This window comes from Dipodomys merriami, unplaced genomic scaffold, assembly GCF_024711535.1.
Source record: "Dipodomys merriami isolate MVZ:Mamm:240054 unplaced genomic scaffold, mDipMer1.0.p SCAF_283, whole genome shotgun sequence".
NCBI lineage: Eukaryota > Metazoa > Chordata > Mammalia > Rodentia > Heteromyidae > Dipodomys > Dipodomys merriami.
The window spans coordinates 50,127-71,444 of NW_027204304.1; the positions used below are offsets into that span (position 1 = coordinate 50,127).

General features: G+C 40.7%; 1 pseudogene; it reads left to right on the forward strand.

Moving 5' to 3' along the window:
- The window catches only part of LOC138838571 (tubulin beta-2 chain-like), a 48,306-nt pseudogene extending 27,390 nt beyond the window's left edge, over window positions 1–20,916 (forward strand).
- Window positions 20,917–21,318: the final 402 nt, after the last annotated feature.

Consider the following 21,318-nt stretch of genomic DNA (forward strand, 5'->3'; position numbering starts at 1 on the left):
TGAGTAGCTAGAATTGTATCCATGAGACAATAGTGCCTCGCATAAAATGTATGTTTAAATATGTGCTCATTGTCTTCTGAGGCTGAGTAATATAAAAATGAATATGACATCATCTTTTCCTTCACTAACCTAAGAAACTATTCTTGTTTGACTGTGCTTTCATAAACGTGACTTTTCACTCCCAGTCTGCTATGCTGAAATTTTCCTTTTATTTATACATTTTTATTTATTTATTTTTATTGTCAAGATGATGTACAGTTTAGTGTTACATAAGGTAATAAATACATTTCTTGACAAACTTGTTACCCCATCCCTCAATTTTCTCCTGCTTTCTCTACCCCCATCACCCAGCCCCAAGTTGTACAGATCATTTCCAACATATTGTTTTGTTTATATTGTTGTTGTATTGGTTCCCCCCTTGACCTTTGTCTCTTCATTGTGTTACCAAACGTTTCTTTTAAAAATGCTATTTAGAGTAAAAGATCACTAAGCATGGAATTTTCTGCACTTCATCTGGTCATGTGATTGTTCATTACTAATTCCTGTTGGCAGCGAGGGCTGGTGGTGAGGGTGCCTGGGTACACAGGGTCAGAGAAGCTTCAGAAATTCCTGCCTAGATTTGACCAGAGCTAGCGCTACCGGTGGCCACTGTCCAAAGGCAGAAGCCACATTCTCAAGCAGAACTCATGAGGGAAGGAGATCATTAAAAACACTGGCATAGCTGGGTGCCAGTCGTTCATGGCTGCAATCTTAACTACTCAAGAGGCTGAATCTGAGGATCATGGTTCAAAACCAGCCTAGGCAGAAAAGTCCATGAGACTCTTTTTTGTTGTTGTTGTTCCGTCATGGGACTTGAACTCTGGGCCTGGGCGCTATCCCTCAGCTCTTCAGCTCAAGGTGAGCACTCTACTGCTTAAGCCACAGCACCACTTCTGGTTTTCTAGTGGTTTATTGGAGATAAGGGTCTCACGGACTTTCCTGCCTGGGCTGGCTTTGAACCGCGTTCCACAGATCTCAGCATCCTGAGTAGCTAGGATTACAAGCATGAGCCACCGGTGCCCGGTCCGTGAGACTCTTTTTTTTTATTTTATTTGTGAACATACTGTACAGAGGGGTTACAATTACATGGGCAGGATAATGCATACATTTCTTACCAAGCATTGCAGCCTCCTCCTTTGTTTACCTTTCACATCCCTTCCCAGCCTCCCCCCTCTCCCCCCACTCAATCCTTCCCCCCCCACGACGTTGTAAAGCTCGTTTTTGACATGACAACTTGCACTTCTCATTGTTGCAACAGGTCCACCTGAATCCTTAAACGACTTTTTTCCCCCATCTCCTCCACAAGTTATACTGACATCAAATATAGTGATAGCAGGGGTTATATTGTGGGGGAGGGACATAGAAAGCAACAAAGAAACAATCTTATAAATGCGTTAGAAACACATGCATGAAAGAAAAAACATTAAAATACATATCTAAGGGTTCATTTTTCTAACATCACATTATCTGACCTTTTCAGCTTGACTCATACATATACTAGATATTGCAAATAAGGGAAACCATGGGTTTACAGGCATGAGCCACTGGTGCCCGGTCCGTGAGAATCTTTTCTCCAATAAACCACCAGAAAACCAGAAGTGGCGCTATGGCTCAAGTGGTAGAGCATTTGCCTTGAGCTGAAGACCTGAGGGACAGTGCCTAGCGTCAGACTTCAAGCCCCATGACCAACAAAAGCAAACAAACAAAACAAAAAACCACTGGCAGAGTCCCAATTGTTCATTTAGTCCACGTAGCTTCTCCCACTCTGTGAGTGTGTGAGTGTGTGTGTGTGCGTGTATATGTGTGTGATGGCCCTAGGGCTTGAATTTTTGGCCTTATACTCTCTCTTCACTTTTGTGCTCAAGGCTAGGGCTCTGTCACATGAGATACACTTGAGGTTTTTTGTTGATTAACTGGAGACAAAAGTGTCAGTTTTTGGCTATGGCTGGCTTCAAACCTCAAACCTCAGATCTTGTCCTCCTGAATAGCTCAGATTTCAGACGAGCCACCCTTTCCAACATCTTTTTATTTTATTTTTTACTTTTTTTACTATGAGAATTCCATACAGAGGAGTTACAATTACATGGGCAAGATAACGAGTACATTCCTTATCAAGCATTGTTGACTCCTCCTTTCCCCTTCCCATCCCTTCCCATACTCCTCCCCTCCCCCCAACCGATCCTCCCCCAAGTTGTTAAGTTCGTTTTTCGACATAACAACTTGTACATCTCATTGGTGCAATGGGTCCACCTGTATCCCTAGTTAAACGATTTGTTTTTTCACTTCTCCTCCACAAATTATCCCAACATCAAAAACAGTGAAAGTATGGGTTATACTGTGGTGGAGGGACATACAAAGCAACATAGAAATAATCTTGTAAATATGATAGAAACAATTGCATGAAAGGAAAAAAAACCAAAAAAACATCTGAATACGTACCTTGGGGTTCATTCCCCTAACATCAACTTATCTGAACTTTTCTGGTTGACTCAGACATATACTAGTTATTGCAAATAAGGGAAACCATGGGACCTATGATTCTTTGGGCCTGGCTTACTTCACTTAATATATTTTTTTTCCATGTCTTTCCAATTCCTAACAAATGGGGCAATTCCATTCTTTCTGATGGAGGCATAGAATTCTATTGTGTATATATACCACATTTTCTTGATCCATTCATCTACCAAGGGGCATCTGGGTTGGTTCCGTATCTTAGCAATGGTAAATAATGCTGCGGTAAACATAGTTGTGCTGGGAGCTTTAGGGTGTTGTTGATTGTGAACATTTGGGTAAATGCCCAAAAGTGGGATTGCAGCTCTATGTGGAGTATTTTGAGCAACCTCCAGACTGCTTTCCAAAGTTGTTGAACAAGTTTACACTCCCACCAACAATGTAGTAAGGTTCCCTTCTGTCCACATCCCCTCCAGCATCTGTTGTAATTAGACTTCTTGATTATAGACATTCTAACTGGTGTGAGGTGGTATATCAATATTTTTTTGGTTTGCATTACTTTTATGGCTAGAGAGGTTTAGCATGTGTCTATTGGCCATTCTTCTTTCCTATTCAGAGAATTTTCCCTTTACGTCTTTAGCCCACTTATTTATTGGGGAGTTGTTTCTTTGAAGATTTGTTGTTGGGGGATTTAATTTATTGAGTTCCAGGTATATTTCAGATATAAGACCCTTGTCTGTTGTAAGGATAGTGAAGATCTTCTCCCAATCCGTGGGCTTTCTATTAATCTTGCGAACTATGTCCTTTGCCATACAGAAGCTATGCACTTTCCTTCAATCCTATTTGTCCAACTTTTCTTTGATTTCTTGTGTTTCTGGGTATCAATTAAGAAAATTTTGGCCTGTGCCAAGGAGACCTACGGTTTCTCCTACTCCATCCTGTAAAGTTTTCAGAGTGTCTGCTTTGACTCTGAGATATTTGATCCATTTGGAGTTGATTCTGGTGCAGGGAGATAGATAACAATCTAGCTTAATTTTCTACAACTAGTTAACCATTTTTGCCAGCACCATTTACTGAAGAGGCTGTCTTTCTTTCATTCTATTTTTTTTAGCTCCCTTATCAAAGATTAGATGACTATAGGTCTGTAGGTTCATTTCTGGGTTTTCAATTCTATTCCATTGGTCCTGAGGTCTGTTCTTGTGCCAATACCAAGCTGTTTTGATTACTATGGCTTTATAGTAGAGTTTGAAATTTGGTATTGATATTCCTCCAGCAGTGTTCTTTCTGTTAAGGATCGTTTTTGCTATTCTGGGTCTTTTATTGTTCCATATGAATTTTTAGATTGCCTCTTCTATTTCCTTGAAGAATGAGGTTGGAATGTTGATAGATATCGCATTGAATTTGTAGATAGCCTTGGGAAGTATTGCCATTTTCACCATGTTGATCTTTCCAATCCAGGAGCATGGGAGTTTTTTGTCACTTTCTAAGTTCTGTTTCGATTTCCATTTTCAGGTTTTTAAAGTTTTCATCATAGAGGTCCTTCACTTGTTTGGTTAAGTTAATTCCTAGTTATTTTATTTTTTGTAGGGCTATTCTGAATGGAGTTGTTTTCCTGATTTTAGCCTCACTTTTCCCCTTGTTGGCATATAGAAAAGCCATTGATATTGGGGGATTAATTTTATACCTTGCTACTTTGCCAAAGTTTTTAATCACCATGAGTAATTTGGGAGCAGAGTCCATGGAATTCTTAAAATACAAGATCACCTCATCTTCAAAGAGGGAGAGTTTTACTTCATTTTCCCTATTTGGATCCACTTTATGTTTGGGTCTTGTCTTATTGCTGTAACTAACATTCTAATACTAGATTGAAGAGTAGAGGAGAGAGTGAGCATCCTTGTTTCTTTCCTGAGTTTAGAGTAAATGGCTTTAGTTTTTCACAATTGAGTATAATACTGGCTGTAGGTTTGTCATATACAGCCTTTATTGTATTGAGGAATGTTCCATGGATTCCTAATTTTTCCAGAACCTTCAAAAGGGGTGGTGGATCTTGTCAAATGTTTTTTCTGCATCTATTGAGATAATCATGTGGTTCTTGTCCTTACCCTTGTTGATGTGATGAATTATGTTTATTGATTTGCGTATATTGATCCAGCACTGCATCCCTGAAATGAATCCTGTTTGATTGTGCTGTATGATGTTTTTGGATGAATTGTTGAAGCTGATTTGCCAAAATTTTGTTGAGAAGTTTGGCATCAGTGTTCATCAAAGATATGGGTCTATAATTCTTTCTTTGATGAGTTCCTGCCTGGATTTGGGAAGATGGTTATTATAGCTTCATAGAATGAATTCGGTAGTAAACTTTCTCTTTAATTTCATTGAAGTGTTGAATGAGTACTCGTGTGATTTCTGCTTTGAAGGCCTTGTAGAATTCCGCTGTAAAACAGCAGAAAGGAGGTCTCTGATTGCTATTACTATTTCAATTCTTGATATGGGCCTGTTAAGATGGTTTAACTCATCTTGGTTTAGTCTCTGCATGTCGATATTTGCTAGGAAAAGGTCCATTTTTGGCAAGTTCTCAAACTTATAAGCATAAAGTTTTGAGAAATATTCCCTTATAATATTCTGAATCTTGGTTGTTTCGGTGGTGATGTTACCATTCTCATCTCTGAGTTTATTTATTTAGGTGTGTTCTCTTCTTTTTCTGATAAGATTTGCTAAGGGTCTCTCAATTTTGTTAATGTTTTTGAAGAACCAACTCTTTCTTTTGTTGATTCTTTCTATGATTTTTTTGGATTCTAATTCATTTATTTCTGATTTAATTTTCTTTATCTCTTTCCATCTACTGGATTGGGTTTTTCTTGCTGCTCTTTTTCAAGGAGGCTCAGCTGTCTCATTAAATTGTTGGTTTCAGCTCTCTCCAATTTGTTGATGTAGGAACTCAGATCTATAAACTTGCCTCTGAGTACTGTCTTTGCTGTGTCCCAGAGAAGCTGGTAGTTTGTGTGCTCATTTTTTTTGAATATCATGAACAATTGAATTTTGTTTCTAATCTCTTCCATGACCCACTGGTGGTTCAACAGTGTGTTGTTCAGCCTCCATATGTTACAGGACTTTCTTTGGTGGCTTTTGGTGTTGAGTTCTAATTTTATTCCTTTTTGGTCTCAGAGAATGCAAGGTATAACTTCAATGTTTCTGAATTTGGACAAATTTGCTTTGTGACCTAAAATGTGGTTTATTTTGGAAAATGTTCCATGTGCTGCTGAGAAAAACGTGTATTCTGATGCTGCTAGGTGAAATATTCAGTAGATGTCTGTTAAATCTAGTTGATCTATGCAGCTGTTTAGGTCTGTGGTTTCTATGTTGAGTTTTTGCTGAGTTGATCTATCTAGTGGCGATAGTGGTGTGTTAAAGTCCCCAACAATTAATGTTTTTAGATCTATATGAGATTTGAGAGAAAGGAGTGTTTCTCAGATAAATTTGGGTGTTCCGTTGTTTGGCGAATAACTATTTACAATTGTACTATCCTCCTGAAGGAGAGATCCCTTCATTAGTATGTAGCGACCTTCTTTATCTCTTCTAACTAATTTTAATTTGAAGTCTATTTTATCTGATATTAGTATTGCTACTCCTGCCTCTTTATGGGGACCGTTGCTTTGTAGATTTTGTTCCAGCCTTTCAAAGTCAAAATGTGTTTGTTTTTATGGTCCTTGCCCAATTTCTATACAAGACTGCCCAACATCTTGCTACCTTGTTATCATCTCCACTGGGTGAGAAGCACATGTGAAGGCTGTTCTGATCTAATTCACTTAGTAAAGAAAGGCATAGGCAACGTGAGTAATTTTCTACATTCTGGAGTTGGAAAGCTAAGGTATAAATGATTCTTGATTTCTAGATCCGTTCCTGTTGGTGAGAAGACAAACATACTCATGAAATATTTTATTTATTATTAGTATGATCAATGAATTAATTCAGATCAGGCCTGAAGAAGCACCAAGCTCTTCTCCATAGCTGGTACAGGGCTGACGCTGGATGTGATGGAAAAAGATGGGGTCAGCTGAAACAAAGAGGCTACCCCTCTTGATCTTTGTCACTGTGTAGTTGGTATGTCTGAAAGAAGACCCCTCTCTCTGCCAGGTGATTGTGACTCATGCTTATAATCCACGTTATTCATGAGGCAAACATCTGAGGAATGAGGTTCAAAGCCAGCCTGTGTAGGGAAGTTCATGAGACTCATCACTAATTAGGAGCCCAAATATCTGGAAGTGAAACTGTTGCCTAAGTTCTACCCTTGACTAAAAATCAAACAAGCAAGAAAAAATACACAAACAGAAAAACTGACTGAGCCAGTCCCTGAGATCAAGCCCAAGACCAGCACAAAAGATGGAGGGGGAAGAGAAGCCCTCTCCCATACTGGAATCCCCACTCCGCACCCCCATAGAGAGTTCTCAGAGGGCTGGAGCTGACTCCTCTAGCTAAGTGTCAAGGAGCAGAAATGGAGAAAATGAGCATTTCTGGTGAAAGGAGCACTGGTGCAACAGCAAGCTGGGGCAAAAGGAAAAGGCTTCAGCCTGGCCTTTCCAATTGCACAGCAGTTATCCCAAGCCTTTTTATGTCTGAGGCCTCTGGACATATCCAAGGCAGAATATTTCTATTTTAGATTATAAAAAATACTGTGCTACTTCATCAGCTGAAAGCTTTAAAATGGAGATATTTGATAACTATTTTCCTATACACAAAGATGAAATCTACTGCTCATTTAAAAACAAATCCAAGGAAAGAAATATAAGTGCAATGGGAAAGTGCTTGCCTTACATGCATGATGTCCTGGTTTCCATCTAAAGCATTGGAGAAAAAAATGAGAAAACATGGAAAAACCGCCCAGAGTTATCAGAGCATAAAAAGAGCATGTCTGTGCAATGGAGGCAAAGTCTCTCTCCCACAGAAGTTCTCTTTTACTTTGGCCTTGAGCAGTCCTGTGTGCAGGCTCCTTGACATCATATCATGGCCCATCGCCCCTGGAACAATGAACACTGTGATGAGGTGACTATACCCCAGAGGTAGGTACCAAAATTATAACTTACTCAGAAGGACTAAAGAATGCATAAAGATCTTGGGTTGGCTTTGTGGAGCTTCTGACTAGGCCTGGGGAGTGATATGACCTGCAGACTGTCCAATGGTCATGAGAGACATATAGTTCATTCCTAAAGACACCTCATTAATACCTACATAACCCACACCAACTAGTGCCTTCCCTCCCATGGGCCTCTCCTGTCTAGCAAGGGTTCTGATGGTCTTTTCCTTCAATAAAGTTATGCTGTCTTACCTCTTCCTTTTTGTCTGTAGACTCTTTCCTCAAACAAAGGAGACAAAGGACCTGATCCAGGTGTTACATTTTATTTTTCTTCTCAGTCGAAAGGCTTGAACTCAGGACCTAGACACTGTCCCTCAAGGCTAGTGCTTTTGCACTTTGAGCCACAGGACCACTTCTGGTTTTCTGGTGGTTAATTGGAGATAAGTCTCAAACTTTTCTGCCTAGGCTGGATTGAAACTCTGAAGTTCAGACCTCAGCGTCCTAAATAGCTAGGATTACAGGTGTGTGAGCCACCAGTGCTGGACAAATGGTTGTGTGTGTGTGTGTGTGTGTGTGTGTGTGTGTGTGTGTGTGTGTGTGTGTGTGTGTGTGTGTGTGTTGGTCCTAAGGCTTAAATTAATGCATAAACATTGATTTGGATTTTTTTTTGCTGAAGATTAGTGCTCTACCACTTCAGTCATAGTTGTACTTTGGGATTTTTGGTGGTTAATTAGGGATAAGAATCTCAATGAATTTTCTTGCCTGGACTGGCCTTGAACTTAGATCCTCAGATCTTAGTCTGCTGAGTATCAAGAAATACCAGCTAAAGCCACCACCACTACAGCTGAGTATTCTATTTTATTCCATTCTCTGCTAACTCATGATAAAGAGGCTCTCTCCTAAATTCCCATAGATTTTAGAGTGCTGTGTGGAATACCAGCTATACACAAGTAATGAAAGCTGAAAATCTCAATGGGAAAATGGTGCCCTTCTATGGATATTCTGCATCATTCACTATAGTACTGAGCAGTCCCATATGCAGACACTATACATCCCATCACCATGGCACTGAGCAGTCTTGTGAACAGAGCCATAGACATTGGATCAATATTGCCCTGAGCAGTCCTGTGTGTAGACCCCAAAGATATCAAATAACAATGACCTTGATAGTTAAGCATGTGACCTCTACATTAGGATAAAAACCCAACAGTGAAGACTTTCATAGGGGAGGCTGGACGTGAGGGAAGTGTTTATTAGAGGAAAGTGGCTGCTAAAAGATCTGAAGTGGGTGGGTGACATGATGGAGTAGGGTCTTGGAAAGCCTCTACTGAGAGGTATGTGGCCATGGTGTCTTCAAGGAGCAGATGTGTCAGTGTTAGGGAAGAAATGACTAAAAGAAGGATTCAGCTTTTTTCCCCTGGGGTCTATGGAATTCATTTGCTAGGAACAACCAGGATATAATCTGTGTATGAGAAACAAAGGTTTCACCTATCATCCACCCAATGCATGGGGATGAGACTCTGGTCCAGGGAAACCTTGTGCTGAGTGGCTGACATCACTAAGTCACACATCTGTGAGTACCCATCATGTTTGCAGACTCAACACCTAGGTATACCATGTGTGATTGGAACAAACGCATTCCCGGTGTGTCCCTTGGGCACTGATGATACTCTAGCACAGGTTTGGTGGCAACACAAAAAGGGCTCAAGATAAAAGCATTCAGGATCCACCAGCTTTGGTGCCCAGGAAGCAGATAAAAGTTCTGTTTTGAAGATGGCGGAGGAGAAGCTGGAATCTGAACAAGCTCTTGCATAGAAAGTAGTTTTAGAATTCCAGTGAACAGTCCTAAGCCAGAGAATCACACCAAGTGTGCCATCACAGGACAGAGAGTTAGACAAGAGAGGGGAAGCCAAGGAAACGCATCAGCTGCCACTCCGGCGGCGGAGTCGCGGCGGCGACCACCGCCGCGGAGTCATAGCTGAGACACAGAGAGTCGGGGACGAAGGAGCCAGACGCAGCGGATGAGCGGATTCTACTCAACACAAACAAGAACCGACAAGGAGCGAACATCTTCATCCTGCTGTTTGCAGACCAGAGACGACCCAGGATCCAAGACTCGGCGTGAGTACAAGCCCTTGGTCCTCACTCCTCAGGGAGCAGAGGAGGGAAGGCCACCCCTCCCCCCCAGCACCGGTGATCTCCATCTTGGATATCGACAAAGCTCGGAGGAGCTGCTAGCTCCAGCTCAGGCCTTGGAATAAAATGAGTCATTTAGCAGGTCACAAGAACTTAACGGCGAAGTGACCTGCCGGACTCAGCTCCATCCAGGGAAAAGTCACCCAGCTCAGGCGCCAGCCATTGGAGTGCCTTGCCTCACTGGGTAACCAGAGCCAGAGGCTGTCCCTCCCTCTAGCAGCCACCACAATCAATTGAAAAACAGAAACCCTGAGAATGGCTCCAGGCTGGGCGCTGTGAGCTTTATCACAAAATAGCCCCAGGGAAAAGCTACTGTTTGTTGAAAGGCCTCAACTCTACCCAGAACCTAGCCTCATCACCACATCCCCCTCTTTTGTGACTCTCAAAGCAGACCACCCTCCCAGAAAACTAACTTGGGAGGGGGATCTCAAAATCTTGGGTAAAGCAGAGCATTTTTCTGCCTCTTCCAAACAACCGACTTAAGAAACCAATCAAGCCACAGGACCTCAAGCTGACCAGAGACTCCAACAAGAGACTGGTTGCAGACAAAAGGGAGATACAGGATTCTTCCCACTCCTCCCCCCCCAAAAAAAAAATCAAAAGCCTTTTTTTTCCTTTCTTTTCTTTTTTTCTTCTTCTTCTTCTTCTTCTTTTCTTTTTTTGCTTGTTTTTTGTTTTTTGTTACCATATATATATATATATATATATATATATATATATATATATATATATATATGTAATTTTTTTCCCTTCTAAAACTTTTATTAATCTCTAATTTTTGCCTCTTCTGAAAAAATAATTGTTTTCCAGTAACTTTTTTTTCTCATCTTATAATTTTTATTTTAGGAATACGTGAATGAGAGTTTTCCTTTCTTTTCTTGTCTTCTTTCTCTTTTTCTTTCTTTCTTAATTATCTTTTTGTTTTTTATCTAGCTCTACTGAACTTCTGATCTTTTCTTCTCCATTTCCCATCCTTAAAGATTTTCACATCTCCTCTATGTCCCTCCCCTTCTCTGAACATATTCACATTCCTCTCTAAATAGACGGTCTTTTAACCTCTATAATAACATTAATTTTTACGTTTGTATTCTTTTTCTGGTCTCTCTTTATTCCCCTTTCCGTCTCTTCTTTTTCTCTCTTTCTCTACTTGCATCCTGCACAACCCATTTCCTGCACTGTGATTAGGACAGTTTTAACTCTCCCTGTGCCTCCCCACACCAATCTATTCCCATTTTTTTACCAACATCTCTCCCTAATCATAATAATTTGTGGTTTTCCTAAATCTTTTCTGCGGTTCCAAGTCCTTTAACATATAGTCGTTTGATGTTGAATAGATCTATCTGTTGAACTAGATTGTATCTGTAGACCATTGACGGTACAAATGCAAACTTTGGTTGATGGTTGCCTTAAGATAGTGTTCTAGCACAAAACTGTGGTGCAATCTTCATCTCAAATGGGCCAAGTAAGCCGGAAAAACACAAGAAAAATGGCAAATTCGGGTATCTCAATTCCCAACCTTGATAATCAGGGATTAGAACAGATAAAGAATAATCCAGATGAGAGTTCCCAAACAGCTCTACAAACACTAATAGCAAACATGATAAATGAGAAGTTTGACAATGTACAAAGGACTCTGTATGAGCGTGATAGGGAGAGAGAGGAGGCATCCCAGAAGTTTATACAGGAATATCATAAGCGTGAGGAAGCTTCTCAAAAACTGATACAGGATTTGCGTGAACAACTTGAGAATACTCAAAGAGAAAGGAAGGAATGGCGTGAGCAAGCAGAGAACACTCAAAGAGAACTGCAGGAATCCCACAGAAGGGAGGAAACTAATCAAAGAGTAATTCACGAATTAAGAGACCAGGTAGAGAATACACAAAGATCACTAAAGGCATTCATGGAATCCATTAACAAAGAGCTGAAGGAAGTCAGGGAGACCACAAAGGGAATGCTGAATGGAACCCAACAGAAGGAATGGGAGTCCAAAGAAACCATAACCAATCAACTAAGTGATTTGAGAACAAACACTGAACACCAAATTAAGGAAGTAAAGAAATTCATACAAGACCTAAAACAGAGCTTCAACAAAGAACTTGAAGCCATCAAAGCTGACCAATTAGAAGGAAAAGAGATAAAAAACAAAGTAGAGAGTCTTGACAGCAGGTTAGACCATGCAGAAGATCGAATCTCAGGGATGGAAGACAGCCTAGATATTATAGAGAAAGAACATACAACCATCCAAGACAAGTCCAAGAAATATGATAGATCTATCCAACACCTGGGAGACACCATCAGAAGGCCCAATCTAAGGATAATGGGTGTAGAGGAGCACCTAGAAACAGAAGTTAATGGTGTAGGAAATTTGTTTAACAGGATCCTAGCAGAGAACTTCCCAAACATACAAAAAGATAGGCCTATTCAGATACAAGAAGCTTTTAGAACCCCAAATAGACCAGACCAGAATAGGACATCCCACCATCACATTATCATCCAAACAGGATCAACCCAGACCAAGGAAAAGATCCTTACAGCTGTCAAGGAGAAAAGGTTAATCACCTATAAAGGGAAACCAATTAGAATAACCTCAGATTTCTCAGCAGAGACAATCAAAGCAAGAAGAGCCTGGAATGACATATGCCATGCCCTAAAAACAAACAACTATCAACCAAGAATACTGTACCCAGCTAAACTCTCCTTCATAACTGAAGGCCAAATAAAAACCTTCCATAGCAAAGAAAAATTGAAACAATACATCTCCACCAAACCAGCCCTACAAAAGATTCTTAAAGATGTCCTACACATAGAAAACCAACAAGAACGCAACAAAGGCCAAAAAACTGCACCTAAACTGAGAATCCAAGAACCTTAGGAAGAACCCAGCTTTGACAGCCCCGAAGAAGGTGGATAACATGGCAGGAACTCCCAAATACCTCTCAGTCCTATCTCTTAACGTTAACGGACTGAACTCTCCAATTAAGCGACATAGTCTGTCTAATTGGATTAAAAAACAAGACCCTTCTATCTGCTGCCTGCAGGAGTCACATCTTGCCCATAAAAACAAACATATTTTCAAGGTTAAAGGCTGGAACAAAATCTACCAAGCAAACGGCCCTCATAAACAGGCGGGAGTTGCAATCCTAATATCAGATAAAATAGACTTCAAATTAAAATTCGTGAGAAGAGATAAAGAAGGTCGCTACATACTAATTAAAGGATCTCTCCTTCAGGAGGATATTACAATTCTAAATATCTATTCGCCAAACAATGGAGCACCCAAATTTATCCAAGAAACACTACTTTCCCTCAAATCCCATATAGATCCAAAGACATTAATTGTTGGGGATTTTAACACACCACTCTCCCCACTAGATAGATCAACTCGGCAAAAACTCAACAGAGAAACCGCAAATCTAAACAGCTGCATAGATCAACTAGACTTAACAGACATTTACCGAACATTTCACCCAGCAGCATCAGAATACACGTTCTTCTCAGCAGCACATGGAACGTTTTCTAAAATAGATCACATTTTAGGCCACAAAGCAAACTTGTCTAAATTCAGAAACATTGAAATTATACCTTGCATTCTCTCTGACCACAAGGGAATAAAATTAGAACTCAACACCAAAAGCCACCAAAGAAAGTCCGGTATCACATGGAGGCTGAACAACACACTGCTGAATCATGAGTGGGTCATGGAAGAGATTAGAAAGGAAATTCAAATGTTCATGCTATTCAACAAAAATGAACACACAAATTACCTGCTCCTCTGGGACACAGCAAAGGCAGTACTCAGAGGTAAGTTTATAGCTCTGAGCTCCTACATCAACAAATTGGAGACATCGGAAACTAGCAATTTAATGACACATCTAAACCTACTTGAAAAAGAGCAGCAAGATAAACCCCAATCCAGTAGACGGAAAGAAATAATCAAAATTAAATCAGAATTAAATGAATTAGAATCCAAAAAAACTATAGAAAGAATCAACAAAACAAAGAGTTGGTTCTTCGAAAAACTTAACAAAATTGACAGACCCTTAGCAAACCTTATCAGAAAAAGGAGAGAACACACCCAAATTAATAAACTCAGAGATGAGAATGGAAACATCACCACGGAAACAACCAAGATTCAGAACATTATAAGGGAATACTTCTCAAAACTTTATGCTAATAAGTTTGAGAACTTGACAGAAATGGACCTTTTCCTAGCAAATATTGACATGCCAAAACTAAACCAAGATGAGTTAAACCAGCTTAACAGGCCCATATCAAGCATTGGAATAGAAACAGCAATAAGAGACCTCCCAGCTAAGAAAAGTCCAGGACCAGATGGTTTTACAGCGGAATTTTACAAGGCCTTCAAAGCAGAGCTCACACCAATACTCCTCCAACTCTTCAATGAAATTGAAAGAGAAAGCTCACTACCGAACACATTCTATGAAGCCATCATAACCCTCATCCCAAAACCAGGCAGGGACTCATCAAAGAAAGAGAACTATAGACCCATTTCTTTGATGAATATTGATGCAAAACTTCTCAACAAAATTTTGGCCAATCGACTTCAACAATTCATCCAAAAAATCATACACCATGATCAAACAGGATTCATTTCAGGGATGCAAAGCTGGTTCAATATACGCAAATCAATTAATATTATTCATCACATCAATAGGAGCAAGTATAAGAACCACATGGTTATCTCAATAGATGCAGAAAAAGCATTTGACAAGATCCAACACCCCTTTATGATGAAGGTTCTGGAAAAGTTAGGAATCCATGGAACATTCCTCAATACAATAAAGGCTGTATATGACAAACCTACAGCCAGCATTATACTCAATGGTGAAAAACTAAAGCCATTTCCTCTTAACTCAGGAACAAGACAAGGATGTCCACTCTCTCCACTTCTCTTCAATCTAGTATTAGAATGCCTAGCTACAGCAATAAGACAAGATGCAGACATAAAGGGGATCCAAATAGGGAAAGAAGAAATAAAACTCTCCCTCTTTGCAGATGACATGATCTTGTATTTAAAGAATCCCATAGACTCCACTCCCAAATTACTCAAGCTGATTCAAAACTTTGGCAAAGTAGCAGGTTATAAAATTAACCCCCAAAAATCAATGGCTTTTCTATATGCCAACAATGAGAAAAGTGTGTCTGAAATTAGGAAAGCAACTCCATTTGTAATAGCCCCACAAAAAATAAAATACCTAGGAGTTAACTTAACCAAAGAAGTGAAGGACCTCTATGATGAAAACTTTAAAATCTTGAAAAAGGAAATCAACACAGAACTTAAAAAATGGCAAAACCTCCCATGCTCCTGGATTGGCAAGATCAACATCGTGAAAATGGCAATACTTCCCAAGGCTATCTACAAATTCAACGCGATACCTATCAAAATTCCACCCTCATTCTTCAAGGAAATAGAGGAGGCAATCCAAAAATTCATATGGAACAATAAAAGACCCCGAATAGCAAAAACGCTCCTCAATGGAAAGAACACTGCTGGAGGAATATCAATACCAAATTTCAAACTCTACTATAAAGCCATAGTAATCAAAACAGCTTGGTATTTGCATAAGAACAGACCTCAGGACCAATGGAATGGAATTGAAAACCCAGAAATGAACCTACAGACCTATAGCCATCTAATCTTCGATAAGGAAGCTAAAACAATGGAATGGAAGAAAGACACCCTCTTCAGTAAATGGTGCTGGCAAAATTGGTTAACTACATGTAGAAAACTAAAGCTAGATCCTTATATATCACACTGCACCAGAATCAACTCCAAATGGATCAAAGACCTTGAAGTCAAAGCAGACATTCTGAAAACATTACAGTATGGAATAGGAGAAACCCTAGGTCTCCTTGGCTCAGGTCGAAATTTTCTGAATAGAGACCCGGAAGCACAACAAATCAAAGAAAGGTTGGACAAATGGGATTGCATAAGGTTGCAGAGCTTCTGCAGGGCAAATGACATAGCTGGCAAGATCAATAGAAAGCCCACGGATTGGGAGAAGATCTTTACTAGCCATACAACGGACAAGGGTCTCATATCTAAAATATACTTGGAACTCAAAAAATTAAACCACCCAACAACAAATCCTCAAAGAAACAACTGCCCAATAAATAAGTGGGCGAAAGACTTCAAGAGAAGCTTCTCTGAAGAAGAAAGAAGGATGGCCAATAGACACATGAAGAAATGTTCAACATCCCTAGCCATAAAAGAAATGCAAATCAAAACAACATTGAGATATCATCTCACTCCAGTTAGAACAGCAAAAATCAAGAACTCTAACAACAACAGATGCTGGAGGGGATGTGGACAGAAAGGAACCTTACTTCATTGTTGGTGGGAATGTAAACTTGTTCAACCACTTTGGAAAGCAGTATGGATGTTCCTCAAAAGACTTCACATAGATCTCCCCTATGATCCAGCAATCCCACTTTTGGGCATTTACCCAAATGTTTACAAACAAGACCACACTAAAGCTACCAGCACAACTATGTTTATTGCAGCATTATTTACCATAGCTAAGACATGGAACCAACCCAGATGCCCCTCAGTAGATGAATGGATCAAGAAAATGTGGTATATATACACAATGGAATTCTATGCCTCCATCAGAAAGAATGACATTTCCCCATTTGTTAGGAAATGGAAAGGTTTGGAAAAAATTATATTAAGTGAAGTAAGCCAGGCCCAAAGAAGCATAGGTCCCATGGTTTCCCTTATTTGCAATATCTAGTATAGGTATGAGTCAAGCGGAAAAGGTCAGATAATGTGATGTTAGGAAAATGAACCCTTAAATATGTATTTTAATGTTTCGTTTCTTTCATGCATGTGTTTCTAAAGCATTTATAAGATTATTTCTTTGTTGCTTTGTATGTCCCTCCCCCACAGTGTAACCCCCGCTTTCACTATATTTGATGTCAGTATAACATGTGGAGGAGATGGGGACAAACAAGTCGTTTAAGGATTCAGGTGGACCTGTTGCAACAATGAGAAGCACAAAATGTCATGTCAAAACCAGCTTTACAATGTCGGTGTGGGGGGGGGGAGGGGGATATAATTGGATGGGGGGAGGGGGGTAAAATTGGGTGGAGGGAGGGGGGAGGCGGGGAAGGGAAGTGAAGTGTAAACAAAGGAGGAGGCTGCAATGCTTGGTAAGAAATGTATGCATTATCCTGCCCATGTAATTTTAGCCCCTCTGTACAGTATGTTCTCAAATAAAATAAAATACAATCAATTAAAAAAAAAGTTCTGTTTTGAAGCAGGCCATCATGTTGATACTGAAAACCTAATAACTGAATCACATCTTTTGTCTCTATGATCTCAAAGAATGAGTTCATGGATGCAGAGGGAAGAATAAAACAGCAATGATTTATTGAAGAAGAGAATATCAAATGTCTTGCTAGACAGGAGGGGTCCTAAGGGAAGGTACTTACTGGTTTGCTTTGTACAGGGTTTAATTGTCTGTAGGAGAGAGCTATATGACTCTCAAGGTCATAGGACAGTCTGTGGCCATATCCATCCCAGACCCAATCAGAGATGTCACACAGCTTGTATGAGATATCTGCATCCTTTAGCCATTTTAATGGATGTCTGGTGCAGCAGACACCTGTGAGGCTCCATCAGGTCACTGTTCACATGGAAGTCTACTAGTGGCTCAATTGATAGAGCTTCTCTTCTAGCTTTGTGTTGTGTTGTGGTGCGTGTGTGTGTGTGTGTGTGTGTGTGTGTGTGTGTGTGCGTGTGTGTGGTTAATTGGAAATAAGAGTTCCAAGTACATTCCTTCCCTTCTGAGACAACACTGAACCATGATCCTCAGATCTCAGCCTCCTGATTAGCTAGGATTATAGATTTGATCCGTAAACAAAGGGCTGAAAAAATAGTCTTTTAATAAGTTCATAAGTTCATTTAAAGAAGTATGAAAACAGCACCATTAGTTAAAATTCAATCACCCCTCAGTATCCTCATGGAATGGGCTCGAGGACCCCCACCAATAACAACATCTTCACACACTCAAGTTCTTTATATAAAATAGTATTTGTATAGAACCTACAAATAATCTGCCACACACATTCAAGTGTCTCTACATGACATCATACTTAATAACAGGTACATGCTATGTAGCCAGTGGATTTACTATAGAGTACAGTACAAGTATATGAGAAGAAAATAGTGTATAATTATTTCCCTTGACAAGCCACATTTGGTGGAATCTACAGTGTTGGAATGTGCAGAGACAATAGCAGGTGAATTAAAGGTGAACCTGAAGATGAAAACTGGCAGGAATGGAGACGAGAAAAATGTGAGGAGGTGGAGAAGGAATGGGTTAAGGCCTGAGGCATTTGGAACTGGAGAAGAGGAGCCAGTGGCCCAATTAACAGTACTAGGGAAGGAAAAGGGATGAAGAGGAAGGATTAGTTCACATATATTTGTTCTTATCCTATCAAGATTTATTTAGCTTCCTTCAGAATTGAAGTTCTAAGAGAATTATCAGAATTCTCAAGTCCATTCCTTACTAAGTCAGAAATGGATTTCATCTCACAAGATGGTAATCACAAAAATATTCAACATCTCCATGGAAGTTTTAAAGGCTAATATCAATCAATGACTTGAATTACCTTGGCAAGGAAGACACCTGTAAGGATTTATGGGTGAGTAACTTTAAAAAACTCCAACAATGACAACTGGCTCTTAACAGCCCAACACTCATCATGAAGCAATGAGCTTTTCCTTCAATGTTGTCTTTTCCATTTTTTTTTTGTGAAGCAAGATTACCATATTGTTCCTCTGTAATTTGAGAGACAGTGTCAAGAAAGAGAATGGATAAGTTTGAATCACTTCTTGATGACAAGAAAGCTGAAGCAATTTGATTGTCTCATGACTGTCTCATTGGCCAAGGGGCAAAAAGGGTAGTCACAGTTGAGAGGCATTTTCCATCCACCTTCCAAATGCATTTCTACTTTCTTCTGTCTGTTCTGAATCCACATAAGCTAGCTTATATTGACTGCATCAGTAAAGACTGACTAGCCCTGGAGGATTGGCAGGGATGGGATGGTGTGCAAAAGGCGGAAGTGACCAGGAGGCCTGAAAAGAAGGGAGGGCTGAAGTGAGAGAACCACTGCTAATCTCCTCTTCAAAAAATCCCTCAATGGCTGAACCAATCTTTTCTGTTTCCATGTCTCAAATGCTGTAATTTCTGTAATGAATGCTGAGAGTCACTCAGAATCATAAGCTCTGCCCCTAAGTTTCTTGTCAATTATAGGCCTACGTCAACTCTTGTCTCCACAGGCAAAAAATATGTTCCTCGGGCCATCATGGTGGACCTAGAGCCTGGAACCTTAGACTCAGTGAGATCAGGACCATTTGGCCAGAGCTTCAGGCCAGACAACTTCATATTTGGTATGTCATCATGGTCTATGGGTCCTAACATCCAGGCACTCCAGTGCTGGGCTGAGCCTTTATACACCTAGATATTGTCCTCACCTAACCCACCTATTCCAGTCCACTGGAGTCATGCCCCTGGCCACTCAGACAGCTCAGATCAGTGCAACTCTGCAAGCCCCCCATGACAAAGAAGCCTCTGAAGGGAAAGATCAGCAATCAGGGAAAGCCTCCAACAAGGTTTCAGCACTGCTGGTCATTTCAAAGGCCCGGCAATAACAGAGAACTACTTCAGGACACCAGAAATCAAAGCATAGCTATGTGTGAGCAAGGTGCAGACAAGTGCTTGCAGCTTAGCTTTCCTATGATCACAATGTGCTCCTGTCCCTCCTGTGAAACTAATTACATTTCCAGTATTGAGGCAGGCTCTGTTCTTCATTTCTACAAGTAGTTGATTTGGGTTAAAATGTATCTTCCTCCACATTGTCTTTATTTCTTTAGAACCTGGGTGATTTGTAGGGTCCCAGATACAATGAAAACATTTCCTTTATTTCACCAAAGTTATCTAAATTAAAAGCAAAGGTTGGCTCAGAAGAGTCCTGTTGTCTTCAAAATGCAAATGGCACAGTAAATATTCTTGGAGTGTGTGTCCCATCATGGCTTGTGTCTGATAGGCCAGAGTGGGGCAACCAATAACTGGACCAAGGGCTACTACACAGAGGAAGCTGAGCTGGTGGAGCCGGTACTGGATGTGGTGAGGCGGAAGTCAGAAAGGTATGACTGTCTACAGGGTTTCTAGCTGGCCCACACTTTGGGAGGTGGCACCGGGTCAAGCATGGGCACCCTGATTCTCAACAATATTCAAGAGGGGTACCCAAACCACACCATGAACACCTTCAGTGTCATGCCCTCCCCGAAGGTGTCAAACACAGTGCTGGAACCCTACAACGCGATCTTCTCTGTCCACCAGCTGGTGGAAAATGCAGATAAAACTTTCTGCATCGACAACAAGGCCCTGTACAACATCTGCTTCTGTAACTTGAAGCTGCCCACGCCCAAATATGGCGACCTGAACCACCTGGTGTCAGGCACCAACAGCGGGGTTACCATCTGCCTGTGCTACCCTGGCCAGCTGAATGCAGACCTGCACAAGCTGGCCTTGAATATGGTGCTCTTTCCCGCCTGCACTTCTTCATGCCTGGCTTTGTGCCCCTGGCCAGCCGTGCCAGCCAGCAGTACCATGCTCTCTCGGTGCGCGAGCTTCACCCAGCAGATATTTGACCCTAAGAACTTGATGGTCACCTGTGATCTCCGCCATGGCTGCTACCTGACAGCGGCTGCCATCTTTCGAGGCTGAATGTCCATGAAGAGGTGGATGAACAGATGCTCAACGTGCAGAACAAGAACAGCAGCTACGTTGGAGACTGGATCCCCAACAATGTGAAGACGGCTGTGTGTGACATCCCCCCTTCCCTTCCCCCCCACCCCACCCCCACATGGACTCACGATGTCGGCCACCTTCATCGGCAAAAACATAGCCATCTAGGATCCCTTCAAGTGCATCTCAGAGCAGTTCAGTGGCATGTTCCAGTGCAATGCATTCTTGCACTGGTACATAGGTGAGGGCATAGATGAGATGGAGTTCACTGAAGCTGAGTGCAATATCAATGACCTGGTGTCCGAGTACCAGCAGTGCCAAGATGACACTGCTGATGAACAGGGGGAATTTGAAGAAGACTTGGTGGAGGAACTAGTTTAAGACTTCCCATTGCTAGCAGTGCAACAGGAGTGTCAGAGCCTGCCTACTTCTCAAATTAATGGTGCTTTCCTGAGCTCCTGTTGTCCTGGAGTGGGATCCTTGCTGTGTATCATTATGCACAGCCTTTCCTGTCAGAAACTCACTGGTGGTAAATGTAAAAATACAGATTTCTTTTAAATATAATTATATGAAAGCCTTATTTATATAAATAAAGAAGTATACATTTTATACTCTTAGTCCTTATTCTTCTTAAGAATCCCTTTTATTCTTTCAATGTATTTGAAATATAAAGGTGGCCAGCAGGATTTAATCTTAGCAATATAGGACTGGTGCTCAAGAGGAGTTTCAAATTCATGGTATTTCTTCTATTTTGAAGAGGAGTATGACAAATGCCAATATTTT